At 27.8% G+C, this 26,342-nt stretch overlaps 1 protein-coding gene across 1 annotated transcript in view; it reads right to left on the reverse strand.

Moving 5' to 3' along the window:
* LOC113366743 (tyrosine-protein kinase Shark-like) overlaps positions 1 to 26,342 on the reverse strand; it is a 146,254-nt gene that overhangs the window by 83,935 nt on the left and 35,977 nt on the right. The window lies entirely within an intron of this gene.

Below are 26,342 nucleotides of genomic sequence, written 5' to 3' on the forward strand. Positions count from 1 at the left end.
TTCCATCTAGAATTAACTCGGCTTAAGAGATCTTGATGGATTCTAGAAAATACCATAACTTTAGTACAAACGATTTTCAAAAAACTCATGAATTCATGAAAAAAATCCATTAAAAAACAACCAATTTCTCATTATTATATTTCTGAAATTCAAGGGTTTTTTCTGACTAATTATGGCTTTTTATTATTAATCCGCTACACAAATATTGATAGAGTTTTGATTGTTTAAAAAGTGTGTGGCTGTCCAACCAGAGTGCCTTTCGAGCCCTTTAACCCTTCGCCGTTTCAAAATAAGAGAAGTTACGGTAAAATTTATAATAGAGAAAGTTGTAGCTCATTTAATTACCTTTAAAATAGTAAATTACAAGTTCTGATAAAATCAGAATTAAAAGAGTTATAATCTCATTAATGCCGGTAGTACAAATTGTTTTCACTTTTGAACCTAAGATTAAGATTAGCCTATTTCCAAAATATCAAGAAAATTGGAGCATAGTAAAAAAATTTGCAGAGCACACGCTTTTTTTCTCTCTATTTACTGCAATAATTTTGTTTATCGTAGGTTGAATTGATTACATGTGAACAGGATTTGACAAATTAATTCACTTTAAATATGAACTTAAGCAATAATGTATATTGAATTATTCTTGAGAAAAATGTAATTTAGATATTAAAATTACTAAAAGCCAGTTAAAATATGGTACGAAATTATAAAAATTATAGGCAACATTATTAAAGCAATTATTTTGGGTAGAAAATTCCAAGGTAATATTGTAGCTTTATCGCGAATGCTATCTATATATTAATTCTTTCTGAAATTGGTATACCTTTTAAAAGACTTCAATTTCTAATACATATATCTTATGCTATAAATCACAAAAACAGATGATTTTTCGTGTGATAAATTTGGAAAATCAATGTTTTAGTCGTGAATAAACATAAAATCATTCATTCATACATCCACATCTACAGGTATGACTAAAATTATTGGATAAACCTTGGCATTAAAATAAATTGAGCTATTGGAAATAAAGGGTCTGTTCGTGTTTCCATACAGAATTGGCCCCACCCTGGTATTTAAATTATTTTGATGCCATTTTATAGGTATTTTCATTCGGCCGAGATATCAGTGAAAACATGTGAAAGTGGCCCCTTTTTTCAAACTCACTTTTTGTCGGAAATATGAGAGATATCGAAAAACTGTTTACGTCATTCTATTTGTACTGATCTTGTCTATATTATTTATAATGAATAATGTTAAAAAATTGTCATTTACTGGATGAGAAGTTTAAAATAAGTTTTCATTTAAAATTTTCGACCAGTACGGTTAATTTGACTACTTTCTAAATGGCATCATTTTAAAGCCTGTATATTTTACTTTTATTATCCAAAATTATATTTAAATCGAAGTGGAACTTTTTATAAAAAGTTGAAAAAACCGAAGGTAGTACACGCGGAACCCGTAGAATATCCGTGTAAGTAGCGTCTCTCATTGTCAATAGCAAACCAGTGCACATTGCGCTTGGCGCGCATCGAAACATATTGTATATAAAGGTAATACTTATTTAAAAAATAAAATTAGATATATACATTTATGTCTTTTATATTCATATATTTATGCATATAATTATTGTGGTTATATATTTATATACAATGTTTTTTTGTTTTGAAATTATACCTAAAACTTTATTTGCTTTTTATATTTTATATTGTTACTGTATATTATTTTATAACGATAGAAATACATAAATAAATAGTCACTATATTTACCATAGTAATATGGAAGTTAAGTTACGAAGTTATTAAGACACTTTTAATCGTAGTCGCTATCATTGTTAATAGAAACTGTAGTTCTTTCTGTTATAAATATTATGTCTTGTATATTTATATTTTGTGTATACAAAATAATGATGTATTCAACCATTCACTCACAATAAAATCTAAATATACAATTATTCTTTGAATAACAATTGGAATATTGAGATAAAAATACGTTCTTTACTCTGTCATATCTTTATCGATACTGCAATAATACAAAGATAGAAGAATATAATATAAAAAATTCTTAATAATTTGAAATGCTCTAGCTTTGTTACTTAATTTTATTTTAAAAAATGCATCAGTTTGTGTTTAAGCTGCTTCCAGTATAGTTACTTCAAGAATTTATAATAATATATCAGAAAATATAATGTTTCGGTAATTACTATCATAGATTTTAAAGTTATTTTATTTTAGTTGCTTGCTTTTTTGTGTTCTGTGTGAAATCTGTATTTAGATTTTTTCTGATTCAAATCCATTGTTATTTTAGTGAGAGCTTTGATGGTTTAGTGGGTATTTTAGTAATTTCATAATTATAAACTTAATAGAAACAATAATGCCGGAAAATTGCAAAATCTGCAATGAACAAGTGTTTAAAAAGTTTCTATTAACAATGTTAATAACAAGTTAAACAGTTTCTATTAACAATGATAGCGACTACGATTGAAAGTGTCTTAATAACTTCGTAACTTAACTTCCATATTACTATGGTAAATATAGTGACCATTTATTTATGTATTTCTATCGTTATAAAATAATATACAGTAACAATATAAAATATAAAATATAAAAAGCAAATAAAGTTTTAGGTATAATTTCAAAACAAAAAAACATTGTATATAAATATATAACCACAATAATTATATACATAAATATATGAATATAAAAGACATAAATGTATATATCTAATTTTATTTTTTAAATAAGTATTACCTTTATATAGAATATGTTTCGATGCGCGCCAAGCGCAATGTGCACTGGTTTGCTATTGAGAGACGCTACTTACACGGATATTCTACGGGTTCCGCGTGTACTACCTTCGGTTTTTTCAACTTTTTATAAAAAGTTCCACTTCGATTTAAATACAATTTTGGGTAATGAAAGTAAAATATACAGGCTTTAAAATGATGCCATTTAGAAAGTAGTCAAATTAACCGTACTGGTCGAAAATTTTAAATGAAAACTTATTTTCAACTTTTCATCCAGTAAATGACAATTTTTTAACATTATTCTTTATAAATAATATAGACAAGATCAGTACAAATAGAATGACGTAAACAGTTTTTCGATATCTCTCATATTTCCGACAAAAAGTGAGTTTGAAAAAAGGGGCCACTTTCACATGTTTTCACTGATATCTCGGCCAAATGATGAGCTACGGATTTGAAATTTGATATATCGAATTTTCTCGAAAAAACCTATAAAATGGCATCAAAATAATTTAAATACCAAGGTGGGGCCAATTCTGTATGGAAACACGCCCATACCCTTTGCAGTGTATAATTTTTAATATACAATTTTATTGAACATATTTTAATATTTGTTAAAGGGTTGTGGGAATTGAGAATCATCATTTTATTTGAAGCAGTTGTACATTTAACATCTCTCATATATTGGCAAGTAATTCGAAAAACAATAATTATTATTTTTAACTGAACGGTAAATATTAGTATAGGATGATATTGAAAAAACGTAGATGTGGGTACAGGACAACGTCTGTCGGGTCATCTAGTATATATATATATATATATATATATATATATATTAACAAAGTCTAATAATCGGGCATAACATCAATAAAAAACATGAATTTCTTTCAAAAATTTATTTTAAATCCATACGTTTCGGCTATAATCCTAGCCTTCATTCAGTGGAAACTAAAAATATAATTAAAAACTAAAACAATTGAATTGGAGTGAAAAGAAAAAATAAAATAGTAAATAGTACTTACAATTAGTTGATCTTAGTGTTAAATTGGAAAATTTTAATAATCCATGGTATTAGGATATGGTAATGCACTACACTATGTATTATAAACATTAACTTGAAATTACACAATATTTTCACAAAATACTATATAAAAAATCACAAATGGATAGTGTGTTATTCGTAGACTGGTTGAAGATGTAATGGAGAAAGACATTTTTTAAAAAATATTTTTACCAAGATTCTACACATGTGTGGAACGAATTGCGAATCCTTTGCGCAAACGTTTTTATTGTTTTGTAAGAAATTTGGAAATGTTATCTAAATAGAAGAGATTTGTGTCGCACAGCGTGTTAAGTTCATTCCGTTTATTTATTGTCTTATTGTTATAAATAGTTAAAAAAGATCCCTCTATAATTCTTCGTTTAAATAAATTTTGTTCGAATTGTAGTACAGTCGGATTAGAAAAGTCCATATTGTGTTTTAAAGTGTATATATGGTCTGCAAGTACAGTTTTAAATTATTTTTATGTTGTTGTAACCGTTTATTCAGGTTGTGGCTAGTTTCTCCTATGTAAATTAAATTACATCAAGTCCATCTCTAGCAGAAATATCTTAACAACTTCTTGAAAATGTAAACTACAACTTTACAACTTCTTGAAAATGTCTACTAGTATCATATTGCCAGACTGGCAAATTAATTTTATGTTTCTTGACCCTTAATGAACATAATATTAAAATTACAGACGGACTAAAATGATTTGAATTTAAAAAAAAATTAATGAATAAATTGGCGTCTGGCACATATTTGGCAGCGCCCTAATTGTCTGGCAACAAAAATGTGAATCTGGATAACTTTTTCAAAGTCAAAAAATGAAAATTGGACTGACTAAAATGCTATAAACTAGTATCATATTGCCAGACATGGTTAACAACCGCAGAAACGTCTGGCAAATTAATTTTATGTGTTTTTACCCTTAACGTACATAATACTAAAATTTCAGACGGACTAAAATGATTTGAATTTAAAAAAAAAAAAAAAAAAATTGGCGTCGGGCACCTATTTAGCAGCGCCCAAAATGTCTGGCAACAAAAAATGTGAGTCTGGTGAACCTATTCGAAGTCAAAAAAACGAAAATTGAACTGACTTAAATGCTTTCAAAATTTTGAAATTGCGCTGTACAAGTTGGCTGCGCACTAATTAACGCAACCACTTCCAGCTGCCAGACGGCCCGTATTCTAACCAAGAGAGCACCAAGGACCACATACCAAAAAACCAGCCTGACTAAAATGCTTGTTTTGAAAACGTTGCTGGCTCCTATACTATTAAATAATTATAACTCTATCAATATTTGTGCAACAAAAAAATAATAAAAAGCAATAATTAGTCAGAAAAAACCCTTGAATTACAGAGATATAATAATGAAAAATTGGTTGTTTTTCTAATGGATTTTTTTCAAGAAATCATGAGTTTTTTGAAAATCGTTTGTACTAAAGTTATGGTTTTTCTAGAATCCATCAAGATCTCTTAAACTAAGTTAATTCTAGATGGAATACGATTATTTTTAATTTTGGTGGAAATGGCACTCATAAACTATTTGATTCAAATGAAAAAAACATTGTATGCGTCTTTTATTTGCATGATAGCTCACTCATTTTACATGCAAAAATACTTATTTTAAAGCTTATTTTGAAGACTATAAAATCCCATTTTCACATCTAGCCTAATATTGTTCCTAGAACACTATAAAACAGTGATTTATTGAAATATTAATTTATATTAGTTTGGTCATTTCATTATTTTTGTTAAAATGTATATTTCTGAAGATATTAGCAAACAATGCTTTTAATTTTTCTTTATCATTTAGTTAAAAAATAATAATCTTTCAAACTCAATTTTAATATAGGGTATGTAATTACATTGAACTGACATTTCACAAACGTGAGACGTATGCGCAGAACTGCATCACTTGTTGACTATTTTATTATATTATTTCAATTTTTGGCACATCTCAGCTGCTTTTCGGTAATAATAATGTAGACATTACATTTTCCTTATTTATAATCATGAATTTATTATATTTCAATATCGCCTTAGCCTATAAGTGAGTAGAAATGTTTGGCAAATGACCGTCTTCATTTGTTTTAATGTCAAACTAAGCTTCAAATATTTTCAAGGGCAAACAATGATAAGCGGTTTTTTGTAATTTTTTCCATTTATTTATACAATCTAACTATATTTCTATGAATCTAAAAATTCTAGAAAATTTCCCGAACAAATTTCAAGTAGATTCATGAATATCCGAATTATAGTTTAGGAGGATTAACCATTCATATAAACTTACAGAAAAATTTTATATATAAGATGATTGATTTCTTGGAGGGCGTAACATCAAGTAAAAAATATAAGTAAGGTAAAGATTTTTTAAAACATCTTTATTTTTCCATACGTTTCGACGTAAAATTCTACGTCATCGTCAGTGGTTTTGAATTTCTTAAATTATCACTTGCACATATTAATACAGCTTGTAAAAATTAATAATTGGAAACAAGCACTAAATGTCAGTAATTTCTTTTTTATAAAAAGAATAAAAAATAAAAAATAATTAATAAATAAAATATTATACATGGTATGGCATTATGGTCTAATTAAAAAAAGATTAAATAACAAAATTATTTATTCCATTAAACGTTTCGACACTTGATGTGTGTCATCATTCAGTAATCTAAAAAAATATAACATAAATACACAGATTATGATAAATATAATATATAAAAGAAGGAAATTATACATACCAAACCAGGAAAAACAACAGAAAAAATTAATTAAAATGTAAAATTGATTGAACTTTGTGTAAAATAACCACAATGTCATTCTATCAATAACATCAAATATAGGAGGGCAATATGTGCTCCTTCTATTTCTCGTTTGTTAATGTAATAGTGTTTATTTTTTTACACAAATTTAGTGTTCAATCAATTTTACATTTTAATTAATTTTTTCTGTTGTTTTTCCTGGTTTGGTATATATATATATATATATATATATATATATATATATATGTTAAAAATTGTTTCTTGGGCATCCATCCAATAATTAAAAAAACAGTTTTAATGCAAAATGTTTTAATTAAGAGAACATACGTTTCGGGTCCAGATTTGACCCATCTTCAGTGCTACAAATAAATATATCAAGGTTACAAATTAAAACAATATAAAAAATAATATAAAAGATACATAATTAGAGACAAAAATAAGTAGAAACAATGTATATGAAAAGTATATATGAAAAACAACATAAAATAAAACAAATGTAAAGAAACTCACCATACAAATACATTTTAAAAAAATAACACAAAGAACAACACAAAATTGCAACGAAAAAAAAAAATAAGTATGAAATAAAAAATTGAAAAAACATCAAGTTATGAAAATTTTGAAAATTGTAAAAATTAAAATAAATAATATGTTTTATTGTAAAAAAGCTTATTCCAAAAACACATCTTAATGGTTTGGAGACAGAGTTACGTGTGTGTAAACGAGAGTAAAATGTGGGCCTACGTGTTTGCAGCGGAAAATAGTGGAAACAGTATCGACATTGGATGAGAGAAAGGGATAGAGAGAATTTTAGAGGTAACAGTTATGAAGAATTTTCCAGCGATCATGCGCAAGGAACATAAAAAATTTTTTTTAAATGTGTAAGTCATCCATAATCAGACGGTTATGGATGATGTAACAAAGCTGGATCAAAATGAAATATGTGGATCAAAATAAAAATATAGAAACATAATAAAACCAAGATAGAACAATGTAAAAAATATGTGAATGGAGAATTATATTAAGAAAAAGTATAGATATTAACTGAAAACGATAAAAGTTAAAAAACAAGTTATTATATAAACAATTATAACACAACATATATATGTATATATACGCAACACAATAAATGTACATATGCATACACATACACAAAACATAACTAACATAAACAACCACATGCACACATGCAATTACAACATATATGTAAAATCAAAAAATATACACACAAATGCAACATATATGCCCATACATGTATATCCACAAACAAAAACATGTATATATGTACATATACACATACACAAATATACGCTTACATACATATATATTGAAAAAAGAATTGTTAGGAAGTATTGCGCATATTGAAAAAATTGTTCGAAGCATCGCGGTAAATATTGCAAAGAGAAGCCGAATCAAAACGTTTGTCAATAGTAGGTAATATTTGTATAAAAATACTCTCAGCAAACTTTCTGCGTAAAGTGTTGGCTTCTCGATGAATAATTCTTGGATTGGTGAAATTAAAAGAATGTTTAAAGTTGGAGACATGTTCGGTGATCATGGTTTTATTTTGTTTCCTGTTAAGACTGTTAAGTTCGTGTTGGCGCATTCTTTTTGAGAGAAATTGTGAAGTTTCTCCAACATAACAACTTGAACAATCATTACAATCAATGACGTATACAACGTTTGACGTGCGGGAAATAGGGGTAGGAGTTTTTAAATTAGTGTATAAGTCTGTGAGAGTGTGTCCAGTCGAACACACTAGTTTCAGACCAACGGATGAAAAAAGTTTTTTCCATGAGTGGAAAAGGCAATCGATGTACGGTAATGAGATGAAGGAATTGAGAGATAGTGAATTTTCAGGAACAGGGTTAAGGGTTTGTGAAGTGATGCTATTTTGTTGTGAATGGGAGGTAAATGAGGAAGATGTACGGAATTTATTACGAAGAAATGGTAATCTATTATTAATTACTGAGCGTAAAAGTTGTAGTGGATAGGAATTATTTTGAAGGGTAGAATATATCAAATTGATATTTTTTTCCCAATGTGATGGATGAGAAAGAAGGATGGCATGGTCTAGTAAGTTGATGATAGATGCAATCTTAGTCGATTTGGGGTGATAGGAATGGTAGTTTAAATAACGTCCAGACCAAGTGGATTTTTGATACCAACATGTAGTGATGGAGCCGTTATTTATAAAAAGGGTAATATCTAAAAAATTAATGGAGTTGTTAAGTTGGGTCTCTACGGTAAAACAAAGGTGTGTGTCGAAATTATTAAAAGAATTTAGGAAATTGGTTATGTTATAAGTAGGAATGCAAGTTAAAATGTCATCCACGTAACGTTTGTAAAAAAGAGGTACATAAGACAAGGTATTAAGTGTAGAGTTCTCTAGGAACTGCATACAAAGTTCAGCAAGTGGGGCACTCAAACTGGAACCCATTGGAGTGCCACCTCCCATTCACAACAAAATAGCATCACTTCACAAACCCTTAACCCTGTTCCTGAAAATTCACTATCTCTCAATTCCTTCATCTCATTACCGTACATCGATTGCCTTTTCCACTCATGGAAAAAACTTTTTTCATCCGTTGGTCTGAAACTAGTGTGTTCGACTGGACACACTCTCACAGACTTATACACTAATTTAAAAACTCCTACCCCTATTTCCCGCACATCAAACGTTGTATACGTCATTGATTGTAATGATTAGTCAAGTTGTTATGTTGGAGAAACTGCACAATTTCTCTCAAAAAGAATGCGCCAACACGAACTTAACAGTCTTAACAGGAAACAAAATAAAACCATGATCACCGAACATGTCTCCAACTTTAAACATTCTTTTAATTTCACCAATCCAAGAATTATTCATCGAGAAGCCAACACTTTACGCAGAAAGTTTGCTGAGAGTATTTTTATACAAATATTACCTGCTATTAACAAACGTTTTGATTCGGCTTCTCTTTGCAATATTTACCGCGATGCTTCGAACAATTTTTTCAATATGCGCAATACTTCCTAACAATTCTTTTTTCAATATATATGTATGTAAGCGTATATTTGTGTATGTGTATATGTACATATATACATGTTTTTGTTTGTGGATATACATGTATGGGCATATATGTTGCATTTGTGTGTATATTTTTTGATTTTACATATATGTTGTAATTGCATGTGTGCATGTGGTTGTTTATGTTAGTTATGTTTTGTGTATGTGTATGCATATGTACATTTATTGTGTTGCGTATATATACATATACTCGTATATGTTGTGTTAAAATTGTTTATATAATAACTTGTTTTTTAACTTTTATCGTTTTCAGTTAATATCTATACTTTTTCTTAATATAATTCTCTATTCTCATATTTTTTACATTGTTCTATCTTGGTTTTATTATGTTTCTATATTTTTATTTTGATCCACATATTTCATTTTGATCCAGCTTTGTTCAACCGTCTGATTATGGATGACTTACACATTTAAAAAAAATTTTTATGTTCCTTGCGCATGATCGCTGGAAAATTCTTCATAACTGTAACCTCTAAAATTCTCTCTATCCCTTTCTCTCATCCAATGTCGATACTGTTTCCACTATTTTCCGCTGCAAACACGTAGGCCCACATTTTACTCTCGTTTACACACACGTAACTCTGTCTCCAAACCATTAAGATGTGTTTTTGGAATAAGCTTTTTTACAATAAAACATATTATTTATTTTAATTTTTACAATTTTCAAAATTTTCATAACTTGATGTTTTTTCAATTTTTTATTTCATACTTATTTTTTTTTTCGTTGCAATTTTGTGTTGTTCTTTGTGTTATTTTTTTAAAATGTATTTGTATGGTGAGTTTCTTTACATTTGTTTTATTTTATGTTGTTTTTCATATATACTTTTCATATACATTGTTTCTACTTATTTTTGTCTCTAATTATGTATCTTTTATATTATTTTTTATATTGTTTTAATTTGTAACCTTGATATATTTATTTGTAGCACTGAAGATGGGTCAAATCTGGACCCGAAACGTATGTTCTCTTAATTAAAACATTTTGCATTAAAACTGTTTTTTTAATTATTGGATGGATGCCCAAGAAACAATTTTTAACATATTATTTCACCATCTGAAGAAAAACCTCTCGCTTTATATATATATATATATATATATATATATATATATATATGTATATACATATATATTATACTATGTCATAATTTTTTATGTAATAACTTGTTCCAAACTAATATCGTTTTATAGTTAATATTTATACATTTTCCTAAAAAATTTCTCTTTATCACATATTTTTTTCTTTTTACAATGTCTATCATTTACAATGATTTTATTATGTTTCTATATTTTCATTTTTATCCACATATGTTTAACCATTGATTACGGCTTGTTTCCACATGCTATATTTTTTCTATGTTCCTACTGCGCATGATTGCCGAGGAAATCTTCGTAATATGAAGCCACTAAAAATCTCTTTATCCCGTTCTCCCATCCAATGACGATACAGTTTCCACAATTTTCCGCAAACATGCACGCACACATTTTACATGTTACACAATCTCCAAGCTTACAACATGTTCGTTTGGAATAAGCTTTTTTATAATAAAATATATTATTTATTTTTATGTTTATTGTAATTTTACAATTATTGAAAATTTATCATTACTCGACGTTTTATCAATTTGTTGTTTCATAATTATTTCGTGCAATTTCGTGGGTTTTTGTGTTTTTTCTTTTTTCAAATTTATTTGTACGGTGAGTTTCTTTACATTTGTTTATTCTATGTTTGTTTTTCATATATACTTTCACAATATATATTAGTTTAAAAACAAATTTATTAAATTGGTTAGATTTATGCTTTTTTATATGTTTTTATTTATATTTGTCTGTAATTATGTATTTTTTAAATTGTTTTAAAGTGTAACCCTGTAATATTTAATTGTAGCACTAAAGATGGGCCAAATCAAGACCTGAAACGTGTGTATTCTGAATAAAAACATTTTTTTCAATAAAACTGTTTTTAATTACTGGATGGATGCCCAAGAACAATTTTATCTCTCTCTCTCTCTCTCTATATATATATATATATATATATATATATATATACTAGCTAACCCGGCAATCGTTGTTTTGCCATAAAAAATATGCCTAAATTGATAAAAAATTAATAAAAGTGCCAAGAATCAAATATTTAATAGATTTGGACTCTGATTCTTTGACAAATAGTTAAAAACTTGTTATAATTTTCAAAATTATTTGACATTTCATACTTAAAAAATTAATTCACTCGCATCATAGTTTTTTGTTTATTATACTTTTGTCATGTCATATATGTCAATAAAATTTTCTTTCAAATATTATTTATTTGTTAATAATTTAATAATTATTTTAAGTCATCAATGAATAATTATATAATTGTTAAATTCATAAGTTTGGCTAAATCAACACAAGAATATTGTGGAAATCAATACTTTTTTACATAAAGATCTGATTTTTAACATTTGAATTTTATTTCAAATTAATTATAACTGTCAAAATATTTTCTTTTCGGTCAAAATTCAATATAATATGATATAATATTTAGTTTGTCTAGTTTGTTTTTGTCAGATTCCAATGATACCCTCAAATTGTACTATTCCATTTAAGAGGTTACAATTTCCTGTAAGATTAGCATTTGCGATGACAATCAAAATATATCTTAACTGATATATTAATAATAATATTATATTTTAATTACACAAATTTCTTTAGACTCCGATAAATAATTCCAACGCATCATAGTGTTTTGTTTATTTTTATTTTGTTTGTCAATTTTTTTTTAAATTAAAGAATAAATTAAATTTTAGTGTAAATCAACGCAGTATCTTTATCTAAATATACAATTTTTTATATAAATATTTGCATTTAATTGAAAAATAGTGAATGTCAATTTCATATATACAATATACACTAAATTTATAAATGTCAAAATATTTCCTTCTTGGTCCAAAATTAATATAATATGACTAGCAAACCCGACGAACTTCGTTTCGCCACCAGATGGTTTCGTGAGAAAGATGAAGAAATTTTTTGTTTGCTTTATATTTGAAAAGGAAAAATTTGATTTTATTATACAACAGTAATGAATTTATTTCGATTACAAAAATGAAGTGTTTTTTAGTTGAACTTCTCTAAGCAAATGAAAGTGATTCAGCAAATTATCCATTTCATTGAAGTGCTCTTTGGTAAATCACATTTTTTGTTTTTTGGTCTGACGTTAACACAAACAAAGCGGATGGTTTTCCAACTCGTGAACAGACAACGTGTAACTACCCATGTGAAAAACAATGATTTTCTAAATGGCACGATGCCATGCACCACTAATTTTTTTAGCTACAAACCTTGCGGAGCCCGAGACCTTTCCAACGAATGCAAAATTATCGAAATCGGTTCTGGAGTTATTTTGTCAGGAAGGAAAACGCGACTTATTTTTATATATATAGTTTCATTGAAGTGCTCTTTGGTAAACCACATTTTTTGTTTTTTGGTCTGACGTTAACACAAACAAAGCGGATGGTTTTCCAACTCGTGAACAGACAACGTGTAACTACCCATGTGAAAAACAATGATTTTCTAAATGGCACGATGCCATGCACCACTAATTTTTTTAGCTACAAACCTTGCGGAGCCCGAGACCTTTCCAACGAATGCAAAATTATCGAAATCGGTTCTGGAGTTATTTTGTCAGGAAGGAAAACGCGACTTATTTTTATATATATAGTTTCATTGAAGTGCTCTTTGGTAAACCACATTTTTTGTTTTTTGGTCTGACGTTAACACAAACAAAGCGGATGGTTTTCCAACTCGTGAACAGACAACGTGTAACTACCCATGTGAAAAACAATGATTTTCTAAATGGCACGATGCCATGCACCACTAATTTTTTTAGCTACAAACCTTGCGGAGCCTTGCGGAGTATAACTTTAGACCTTTCCAACGAATGCAAAATTGTCGTAATCGGTTTGTGCGTTCTTGAGTTATATTTTTATATATATATAGAAGATAATCTAATTGAAATTATTTAAAACATTTGTTGATTATTTTTATTACTCGAATTTTTATATACGGTACATGAAGTTTCAGCAATTTGCATTAGGGCACGATGCCATGCACCACTAATTTTCTTAGCTATAAACCTTGCGGAGCCCGAGACCTTTCCAACGAATGCAAAATTGTCGAAATCGGTTCGTGCGTTCTGGAGTTATTTCGTCAGGAAGGAAAACCCGACTTATTTTTATATATATAGAAAATAATATTTATTTTACAATAATGTTTTGTATCTATAATTTGCTTGGCAATATTGCCTATAACATAACTTGGAATAATTAATTTATTTGCTTCTTATTGAAGTAAGTCAAGTAATGTGAAATGTCAAAATTTTGTTTATAATTAATTTTAAATTCAACATGCCGCTTTTTTGTTGTGATCTCTGATCTATAATGTTTTGATGAAGTTTTGGTTTCCGAAATAATTTGGTAAGCTAATCAATTAAATCTAAATCGTAAATCTATTTATATAATTATTTTCATAAATATTGACAAATGACATTTAATTTTTTTACATGTCAACATTTATTTAAATTTTTAAGCATTGATTTTAAATTGCATTTAAAACTATAAACAGTGATTTTGAATACAGCATTTCATCAAATTTGGATTTAAATGTTGGATATTTCTATATATGTACATGTTTTTGAATTTTATTTTTTGAAATGTCAAATTTTTTTTTCAAAAATTATATATCGAAATTTCCTTAAATTTTGACGTTTTAGTGTTTTCTTTTTTTTTGTCATTTTCTGTCAAAATTTTTAGAAATTTGTAAAAATTATATATTTATATTTCAAATTTAATTTCAAAATTTCCTATAACCTATGTTGGATATATATGCACACAATGAGCCAATAATATTTAAAATCGGTTCAGTAGTTTGGGCGCCCATCGCGAACTAACATCGTGACACGAGATTTATATATATATATATAGATATAGAATTTTATGATATGAGTGGAACGAATATTAATTGTTTAATATGAACAAAACAGCACTCAGATTTGTTTAACACAACTTTATTTTATGATTACAAAAAACAATTTTTTGTATACCAAAAATTAAATGAAATTTAAATAAATTATTAAAGAATGTGTAGTATATAAGTAACTGTTTTTGAAATTACACTGAAGATGAGACACACCATGGTCTCGAAACGTCTGTAATCATAAAATAAAGTTGTGTTAAACAAATCTGAGTGCTGTTTTGTTCATATTAAACAATCAATATATAGATATATATATATATACATATATATATATACATATATATATATATATATATATATCTTATATATAAAATTCTTCTGTAACGATGTAAGTTACATTAATCCTCCTAAACTATAATTCGGATTTTTATGAATCTTCCTGAAGTTTGTTCGGAAAATTTTCTAGAATGTTTTGATTCATAGAAATATAGTTAGATTTTAGAAATAAATAGAAAAAATTACAAAAAACCGCTTATCATTGTTTGCCCTTGAAAATATTTGAAGTTTAGTTTGACTTTAAAAACAATTGAAGACTGTCATTTGCCAAACATTTCTATTCACTTATAGGCTAAGGCAATATTAAAATATAATAAATTCATGATTATGAATAAGGAAAATGTAATGTCTACATTATTAATGCCGAAAAGCAGCTGAGATGTGCCAAAAATTAAATTAATATAAGATGCAAATAATATAACATGCATCTGACAAGTGATGCAGTCTGCGCATGCGTCTGACGCGCACGGCGAATCGTGTTCTCAACGTACTCGTGGTTTGCTTTTGCTTGCAATAATTTTGCTTGCGCACTTTGCGAACAGATTCCTGCAAAGGAGACGAGCCATAAGTGATTGCGCTCAAAAATATTCAATTTGCAGTCGTTTTGCCTTACTACACTAAGTCACAATACAAAAAAAAATTTAGAAGTTTTATTGTGTCAAAAATTCATATGTTTGTCGTTGGGTACGGAATATTTACTCAATGGAGCGCTTTCGGTCTGAACTTTTTTTACTGTTTTCCATTTCGTTTGGGATTTTAGAACTAGATTCATCTTACTCTTCAAAAGTGAAAACAATTTAGACTCCTTTACCACTTCTCGGGTGGATGACATTTCTTATCAGTGGTGTAATTTTACTTTTTTCAAAATAACGTTGGGCATCGATAAAAGAACTATAAAAGAAAAATGTTTAATAAATTCAAAAAAGCAAATACTTTTCAAGTTACTGTCAACTGAAAATTTGTTTTGTTTTTGCGCTTTTCATCATTTTTTGCTAATATCTTCAAAATATACATTTTAACGAAAATCAGGTAATGAACAAAATTATATCAATTAAAATCTTAATAAATCGCTATTTTATAGTATTTTAGGAACATTATTAGGCTAGATATGAAAATGGGTTTTTATAGTGCTCAAAATAAGCTTTAAAATGAGTACTTCTGCGTGTAAAATGAGTAAACTATCATGCAAATAAAAGACGCATATAATGTTTTTTCATTTAAATCAAATAATTTTTCAGTGCCATTTCTACCAAATTTAAAAATAATCGTATTACATCTAGAATTAACTCAGTTTAAAAGATCTTGATGGATTCTAGAAAATACCACAACTTTAGTACAAACGATTTTCAAAAAACTCATGATTTCATGAAAAAAAAAACATTTAAAAAACATCCAATTTCTCATTATAATATCTCTGAAAGAATACGAATAAAAGTATATATATATATATATATATATCTATATATATATATATATATATATATATATTTGAATAGTCTTGTATTTGATGTTGATATATATGTTTAATTTGAGTTTAATATTCGGGCGTAACATCAATAAAAATAGTATGAGTTTTTTTTAAAAATTTATTTATTTAAAATCCATACGTTTCGGCTAGCATCTTAGCCATCATTCAGTGGTAATCAAGTTAACTATAAAAATTGAAACTAAATAAATTATATGAAAGGAAATTTCATGGAAAAACAATAATAATAATAATAGTAATAAAACACTTACAATGTTGTATCCTAATATAGCATATGAAACCATTATTAATCCATGGTATGAGTATGTGCACATTGATAAGATATATATTTTTTAACACAAACATCACAAATGGTAAAACACACTAATAATCATGATAACTTGACAAGTTGTCGAAACTATGTATTTACTCTTCGGAGTTTAGGATAGAAATGTCACATCTTTCTCAAAGCAGTTTTTAGCATGTGTTGATATTTTTTGGAAAATTTAAAAGGCGATGGGATTTTGTTATTTTTTAAGGAATTTTGACACGCTATTAAGAAACCACGTGTTCGCTTCGTTCAGGGCCGTATTGTCAAAGCGTTTGTTTATCACTTTGTCGTTATGTAATTCTAAAAACAACCCCTCAGCGAATCTTCTTTTAATTGTATTCTCTTCAAAATGTAAAATTTTAGGGTTAAAAAAATCGATATTATGATTTAAATTTTTAATATGCTCAGTTAACATTGTTTTAAATTGCTTGGGATTTTTTGAATTATTTTTGTGTTGATTGATGGAAAATTCGAGAAAAAAAGATTGACAGTTCAAAATATATAATTCAAAAACATACATATATAGATATATCCAACATTTATATCCAAATTAGATGCAAAGCTATATTCAAAATCACTGTTTATAGTTTTAAATCTAATTAAAAATCAATGTTTATAAATTTAAATAAAAGTTGACATTAAAAAAATGTGAAATGACATTAATCAGTATTTATAAAAATTATTAGATAAATAGATTTATAATTTAGATTTATTTGATTTGCTTACGAAATTAGTTCGGATACCAAAACTTCCTCAAAACATTATAGATCACAAAAAAAACGACATATTAAATTTAACATTAATAATAAACAAAATTTTGACAGTTCAGTAAAATAAGAAACAAATACATTAATTATTCCAAGTTTTGTTATAGGCAATATTGTAGATACAAAACATTATTGAAAAATATATTATATCATATTATATTAAATTTCGACCAAGAAGGAAATATTAATTTAGTTTTATATTTTTTATAAATTTCCATAAATTTTGACAGAAATTTACTAAAAAAAACAAAACACTAAAATGACAAATGTCAATATTTATGGAAACTTCGAGAAAAAACGATGTATGATTTTTGAAAAAAAATGACAATTCTAAAAATATATTATTTTTACTAACTGAAAAAGGAACAGATATATTATAATATTATTAGAAAGTATTAGATGAATAAATTTATAATTTATATTTATTTGGTTTGCTCAACATATTAGTTCGGATAATAACACGTCCTCAAAACATAATAGATCAGAATGAAAAAGCGACATATTAAATTTAACTTTGATCATAAACAAAATTTTGACAGGTCAAAAGAATTCATATTTTTAACGAATTCAAATAGGAACAAATACATTAATTATTCCAACTTATATTATAGGCAATATTTCAAATCACATTTAAGATACAGAATAATAAAATTTATCAAATTTAAATAAATTTGGGCGGTTATGAATTTAAAACAAATGCCAAAAATGACGTTTGTTAATATTCCGGGAAATTTATGAATAAATTGATTTATGATTAAGATTTAATTTGCTTAAGTTGTTCATTCAGGTAAACATCACAAAATTAATATAAATCATGATTGAAAACTGAATATTATATCATATCATATTAAATTTCGAGGTGCCAAAAATCAAACATTTAATAGATTTGTACTCGAATTCCTCAGAACTTTATCCATGTTAGTTTCAGAGATAGTATGAATGTGAATTTATAGTCGGAAATTTATATTATAAGTGTTTCGTAGGTAATAACAAATTTAAAAAAATGCATTGAAATCGATGAGTGTGTAATCATAAATTTATGGAAAACTTTCAAAGAAAATATTAAAGGTTTATAGCAAGTTCCCAATAGTATGTGAAACCATTCCTAAATAAATCATCGTAGAACATGTTAAAATGTTAGCTAAAGGTAAATAGGACGTAATACCAAATAAGATATAACAAATTTATAAAAATCGCTTGGTTATTCAATATACATTTTGTAATGTACTCATTTATTCAAATGTTTGATTATTTCAGTTTATATATTATTTAAGTTTTAAAAAAAACACTTTAATCAATAGTATTGATCTATCATATTCAAATTTCAATCCGGATTTTATTTATTTTTGGATTGATATGAACTTTTTATAACAAAAGGTTTGAAATTTGGTTGTCAAACGGATTCAAATTTCAATCAAATGGATTTTAATAAGGGCCGTTGCAACGCAAGGCTGGGTATGCTAGTATATATATATATATATATATATATATATATATATATATGCTAGCTGACCCGGCAAACGTTGTTTTGCTAAGTAAGGTATATTCTAAACAATTTCTTAAGAATATTAATACTTTAAGTTTATAAGGATGTGTTGTTTGAATGCTATATACAATGAAGTATTATAAAAATATTAAACCCCATTAGTTTGTCTATATTTTGTCAATACAATCAAACTGGAAGATTTATACACTTTCTATAGGAAACATAGTATAATCCATCCAAGTCTTCTTTGGTCTTTCGACTTATTGATTACGTTTCAAGTTTTTCACATTCTTTTTGGATTCTGGATTTTGTGTATAATTGTAAATAATACTACTGATCTTATACAAAACTTTCAAATTTTTGCGAGGAGAGATATAAAATAAATTAAGTATTTCTTTTTTGACCTGCTTTTTAAAAAGTTTCAAGTAACATTCGATGAATTAATGTAAATTTAATAAAAAGTATATATGTAAAGCAGGGCGAGGAACAAAGGTCCAATTTGACTTTGAGCAAATATAAACTATAGTTTGAAAATCATAACAATTATATCACAACAAGTAACACATATCAAGCGAACAATTATCTGACTACGTTCAGTAAACTGCCTTCTACTTCATCATTGTTGAAATGTACTTTTTTGATGTCTTTCAAAAATTTGTTATCTAGACCTTTTTACCCTATAGGCGGGGTAACTTAAAACGGACAGGTGGCAAAAAGGTTTAAAGCCTTATTATAGTTTTAAAGGTATTTTACAAAATAATTACATTTTTAACTAATGCTAAAAAACTACCAACGGAAGAAAATACTTTTATTATGGATTTTCAAAGATTACTATTTATCTCCCCCATTTCAAAGATTACCGTTTTCAAATCAAGGTTGTAGCTGGTTATACATCTTTTTTCCTCTACTTTCAAATATTGTTGTTAAACAAAGCTTAACTTTACTGATTTTTGACACATCGGTGGTGGACCTTTTTAACCCCGGCCCTTCGTATATTACTATCTATTCTTCGATAAATTCTAGAAAATTATAACTAGGAAAATGTTTTTTGACAAAATTACCATTTGATCGATACCAAATTTAGGTTCTGAATTTAAATAACATAAATAAAAAATAATATAACCTAGAAAATGAGTATATAATTATACAAATGAGATCTTTCAGAGCCCCGTGTTTGAGAAAAATATGTCAAAAAGGGCATTTTTATATTAACATTTCAAAAAAGTTGATATTTGGGTCTCAAGTAACACTTGCGGCCTAAACGTTTACTAACGTTTTTGTATATAAATAAAACTACAAACAAAACTACATACTACATTTGACATTTCACGTATTAGCCACCGTCCATTGTTTTATTTAAATTACGCTTCTACGCGATTTTTAAATATCATCTCACCTTTCCGACCATCTCTGGATTGGCACGAATTTTTCAAGACCAACCTTGGCCAAATCGGTTTAGCCGTTTTCGAGTTTTACCGAATCATTTGATCGAGAGCTCCATTTTTATATATAAGAAGATATATATTTAATTATATATTATATTATTAATTATAATAAATATGGTAAGATTAATCGCAACAATATATATCTTCTATATATAAAAATAAGTCGGGTTTTCCTTCCTGACGAAATAACTCCAGAACGCACGAACCGATTTCGACAATTTTGCATTCGTTGGCAAGGTCACGGGCTCCGCAAGGTTTATAGCTAAGAAAATTAGTTGTGCATGGCATCGTGCCTTAATGCAAGCTGCTGGAACTTCACGCACCGTAATTAAAGATCCGAGTAATGACATTAGTGAGAATTATCAGAATTATGCTTGGTTAAATCAACGAGCAATTCTTGCCGCAAAGAATAATGATGTACACGCACTGAATTTCACGATTCAATCAAAAATTGCTGGCGATTTGGTGACATACCAATGATTCTGACTGGTCTTCCGTTTGACTTCAAACGATTGCAATTTCCAGTTCGCCTTGCATTCGCAATGACAAGTCGCAAGGCCAATCGCTTAGTGTTTGCAGGATAAATTTCAAATAGATTATTTAGAAAATCATTGTTTTTCACATGGGCAGTTATACGTTGCCTGTTCACGAGTTGGAAAACCATCCGCTTTGTTTGTGTTAACGTCAGACCAAAAACAAAAAATGTGGTTTACCAAAGAGCACTTCAATGAAACGGATAATTTGCGGATTCACTTTCATTTACTTAGAGAAGTTCAACTAAAAAACACTTTATTTTTGTAATCGAAATAAATTCATTACTGTTGTATGATAAAATCACATTTTTCCTTTTCAAATATAAAACAAACAAAAAATTTTTTCATCTTTCTCACGAAACCATCTGGTGGCGAAACGGAGTTCGTCGGGTTTGCTAGTATATATATATATAAAAATAAGTGGGGTTTTCCTTCATGACGAAATAACTCCAGAACGCACGAACCGATTTCGACAATTTTGCATTCGTTGGAAAGGTCTCGGGGTCCGCAAGGTTTATAGCTAAGAAAATTAGTGGTGCATGGCATCATGCCCTAATGCAAATTGCTGGAACTTCACGCACCGTAATTAAAAATTCGAGTAATGACATTAGTGAGAATTATCAGAATTATGCTTGGTTAAGTCAACGAGCAATTCTTGCCGCAAAGAATAATGATGTACACGCACTGAATTTCACCATCCAATCAAAAATTTCTGGCGATTTGGTGACATACCAATGATTGCGACTGGTCTTCCGTTTGACTTCAAACGATTGCAATTCCCAGTTCGCCTTGCGTTCGCGATGGCAATTAACAAGTCGCAAGGCCAACAGCTTAGTATTTGCAGGATAAATTTCAAATAGATTATTTATAAAATCTAACTAAATTATATAAATATTTAAATATTTTTTAAAAAATAGTTTTTAATTATTCTGGATTTAGTACACAATAAATTAGATATAATGTAAAAGCGTATAAAATATATTGATTTTAAATTTATTTAGAAAATCGAGGCGATTCGCGGGTTGATTATAATCAAATGTTTTGAAATTTTCAATTATTGTTAACGTATGTGCAATATTAATATTTTGGTTTTAAAACATTTTACTTATTTATTATGCGATTTATTCTATTGAGCAAATCATGCCAAGAGAGCTAAAAAAACAAGCTTTTCATTTTCAATCATAATGCTCGTATTTCATGTTGGATTTTTTAAATTTTAATTTAATTTAATTTTTCACCATTTACAATATCCAAAATTGCGTCGTAAACTTTTCCTTATTGATATCGTAAGAGCCGAATTGTATTCATCCTTGCCTTCCCGTCATATTCAGAGTATCAGTTTGTTCAAAATTGATCAGATGCGAAACATTTGCGACAAAAGCAAAAGTTACAATTCAGTTTCTCTGAATAAATATGCCATTTTCTAAGCACCGACCCCCCGTTTTTTATTTTCCTGATTTTAATTTGTTTATATTTTTTAATATGTTCCGTTTCAACTAAATCAGCTCGCAATTTTTCGTCAATAATGCCCAATAATTAATTTAATCTTTCGCATGTTTGCGCTTATGGGATAGAACACTAGATGATTTAAAAAAAAAATTATTAAGAAATAAACAGAGCTGTTATTTATTAATTTGCAGAGTTATTATTCGGTTAATTGTTTCTACTAGTATCACATTGCAAAATAAATATGCTTTTTGTGTCTCCGTATCCCTAGTTAAGTTAGATCGTTTATTATAATTTATTAAGTATTCTAGATTTTATACAAACGATTCTAGATTTTATATAAAAAAATATAAATATCACATTATAAATTTAATTTCTGAAACTCGTTTTGGCGCACCCATTTTTTGCATGGATCGCATGCAAGGCAAGACCGGCCCTGTATATATATTTAATTTGAGTTTAGAAGTCGGGCGTTGCATCAATAAGAATAGTATGAGAGTTTTTAGAAAGGCTATGGGCGTGTTTCCATACAGAATTCGCCCCACCCTTGTATTTAAATGATTTTATTGCCATTATATTGGTCTTTTCGAAAAAATACAATATACCAATTTTCAACTCCATATCTCATCATTTAGCCGAGATATCTGTGAAAACATGTGAAAGTGGCTCCTTTTTTCAAACTCACTTTTTGTCGGAAATATAAAAGATATCGAAAAACTGTGAACGTCATTCTATTTACACTAATCTTGTCTATGTTATTCATAACAAATAATGTAAAAAAATTATTTGTTAGTGCATGAGAAGGTAAAAATAATTTTTCATTTTCCATTTCTCACTATTTACACTGATCTTGTCTATGCTGTTCAAAACAAATAATGTGAAAAAATTATTTGTTAGTGCATGAAAAGGTGAAAATAATTTCTCATTTTCCATTTCTCACCAGTGCGGCTCTTTGGACTACTTTTAAATTAGCATCATTCGAAAGCCTGTACATTTTTCTTGCTATTCAGAAATTAATATAATGTAGGTGGAATTAATCATAATGAAAAATGCAACGCGCCGAATAAAAACAATAATTATTAGTATTGATTATTTTTATTCGCCGTATAAGCAAGCTTGTGACTAATATATTTTAATATATGAAAAACTTAATATTTCAATATAATTTATATATTTATGTCGGCAACAAAAAGTATTTTAATTTTATCATTACTTTTTTAATTTTTTGCGATGTTGCAAATAAAAATTGCATATAATTGTACACAAAATTAAAATTATTTAAGGCTTTGCACAATCACTCTTGTAGTATGTTTATGATGCTAATTTTCTCCATTAGGATTTAATTCACAGAGATGTGGCCAGTAGTGGGACTTATATTCTGTGATTGAAACGCTAAAAAAATCTCGATGTTTATTACAATAAAACAATGTGGCGATTTTTATAGATAGGGCCCCATCAAAAGACTTTGCCACACCCGAAATAGTATACTTATGTCACTGTATATACATAAAACGACTTTCATAAAACAACATATATACAAATCATTTCAGGTATGTCAGGATTTACAAAACATATCATAGAATTTGGGTCTTTTTAATATATACTTCAAATAACAGTATTATATTTTTGTTTATTATTATATATTTTTTAAATCTGTCAAATATTTTTTTCTAGGTAATTTTGAATGTCAAACTTTTTCTTAAGTTATTTGGTTCTTATTGTCTTTTCAGACATTTTCATTTAATTTATTGGATAATAATTCAAAAACAAAATGCTTTATCTTCAATCAACACTAATCAATATAATTTAGAACCAACGATATGTTCACTAATAAAGTCACAATTTAAACTAGCTGTAAGTGGAATTCTGTCTTAAGGCAATTAAGGCATCGTGCCTTAAGACAAATTGCTGGAACTTCCCGTACCAAAAATTATTATTTTTTTAAAAACGATTAACATTTCTGAAAAAATATACTTTGAAAAAAATAAGATTTTTGACAAACAATTAGACAAAAAATTACTTTTTTTTGAAAAAAAAATTTTTTTAATTTTTTTTTTTTAATTTTTTTTTTTTTGAAAAAAATGTTTTCTTTATTTTGACATATTTCGAAAGATCTAAACTTTTTTTCAAAGCAATCGTACTGCTTTAACTGCATAAAGACGAAATATCAAACCGCGTAAGCGCCGCGTCGACGTCTAACGCGTAAACATTGGTACGGAACCCATAGGAATGTAAACCAAAATTATACTTATTGTTAAAATCTCTATAAAATATCTGATAATTTGATGTGCATATGTCTAATGATCATTTTTGACCGCCAAATGGCATTTTTTTTTACTTTTTTCATTAGATCTCCGAAACCGCTAGACCTGCCTTTATGAAAATTTGATCGGTTCTTCACCTTGTCAATACAAGTAAAAGTTTTTTGAATTATTAAAATCGGACGCTCCGTTCTCTTAAAAACTGAGTTACCGTTTTCGGCACTTTTTGCCCGTATCTTTGGAACGGCTAGACCTGACGTCGCCAAAAACTAATCAGCACGTCGACTTATCAATACAAATCGAATGTTTTTTGAATTATTCATATCGGTTGATCGGTGTTCCCGAAATCGTCGACGAAAATTTGTATCCGCATATACATACACACACGCACACACACACACACACACACATACATCCATTTTTTCTAAGGTATGCCAAAATATTCAGAAACCTTTGAAACGTCGAGAAATGCAAAAATTTTCATTTTCGATTTTTTTGCGATTACTATAACTTGCCCTATAGTGCAGTAAACGGAGAGGAAAAAAGGGTATAACCTCTGATTTTTTTACTGTGCTCCGAATTTCATGAAATTTTGGAATTAGGTTCATCTTACCCTCAAATTCAAAAGTGAAAACAATTCGGGTTGCGCCATCACCCCCCGGGGGGATGACCCCCCTTCTCAATTGTGTAATTACATTTTTTTAAATAACGTCGGAAATCGATAGAGGAGCTAAATATAATGAAAAAATGTCTTCTATAGTTTTTCAAAAAAACTAATACTTTTCAAGTTACTGGCCACTAAAGATTCACATATTTTTGGCGTTTTTCTTCGTCTTTTGCAAATATCTCCTAAATTATACATTTTAACGAATTCATGTAATGAACAACATAATGTCAATAAAAATCTTAATAAATCGGTATTACATAAAGTGTTCTAGGAAAAATATTAAGCAAGATTTGAAAGAGCAAAGTCGTTTTTTTATTTCGTTCAAGATTCAATTGTTGTATTTAAAGCCATCTAGTGTCGAGGTTTTACATTTTATGCATTTCGGTGAAATTGGGTTTTATAGTGCTCAAATAAGCTTTAAAATGAGTGCTGTTACAAGTTTTTTGCGTGTAAAATGAGTGAGCTATCATGCAAATAAGAAGGCATATACGAAGTTTTTTTCTTTTAAATCATATGGTTTAATGAGCGCCATTTCCCAGAATTAAAGTAATTCACATTCCATCTAGAATTCACTTCATTATAGACATCTTGATGGATTCTAGTAGATTCACTACTTTAGTACAAACTATTTTCAGAAAACTCACGATTTATAAAAACTTTTTTTTTCAATTTTTTAAAAATCGAAATTATTTTCATTATATCTCAAAAAGAATAAAAGATACGTATAAAAGCTTATAGATAAAAATCAAAGGAATCTTTCTGGCTTATTATTGTTTTTTATTATTTTTCTTTCACACAAAAATTGACAAAGTTATGAATGTTTAAAGACTACGCGACCGCGCAAATTGGAAAAAAAAAGTTTTTATAAAATCGTGAGTTTTCTGAAAATAGTTTGTACTAAAGTAGTGAATCTACTAGAATCCAGATGTCTATAATGAAGTGAAATTCTAGATGGAATGTGAATTACTTTAATTCTGGTGGAAATGGCGCTCATTAAACCATATGATTTAAAAGAAAAAAACTTCG

This window comes from Ctenocephalides felis, unplaced genomic scaffold, assembly GCF_003426905.1.
Source record: "Ctenocephalides felis isolate EL2017-DRISC unplaced genomic scaffold, ASM342690v1 CF-g0.4_SCAFFOLD_01170, whole genome shotgun sequence".
Lineage (NCBI taxonomy): Eukaryota > Metazoa > Arthropoda > Insecta > Siphonaptera > Pulicidae > Ctenocephalides > Ctenocephalides felis.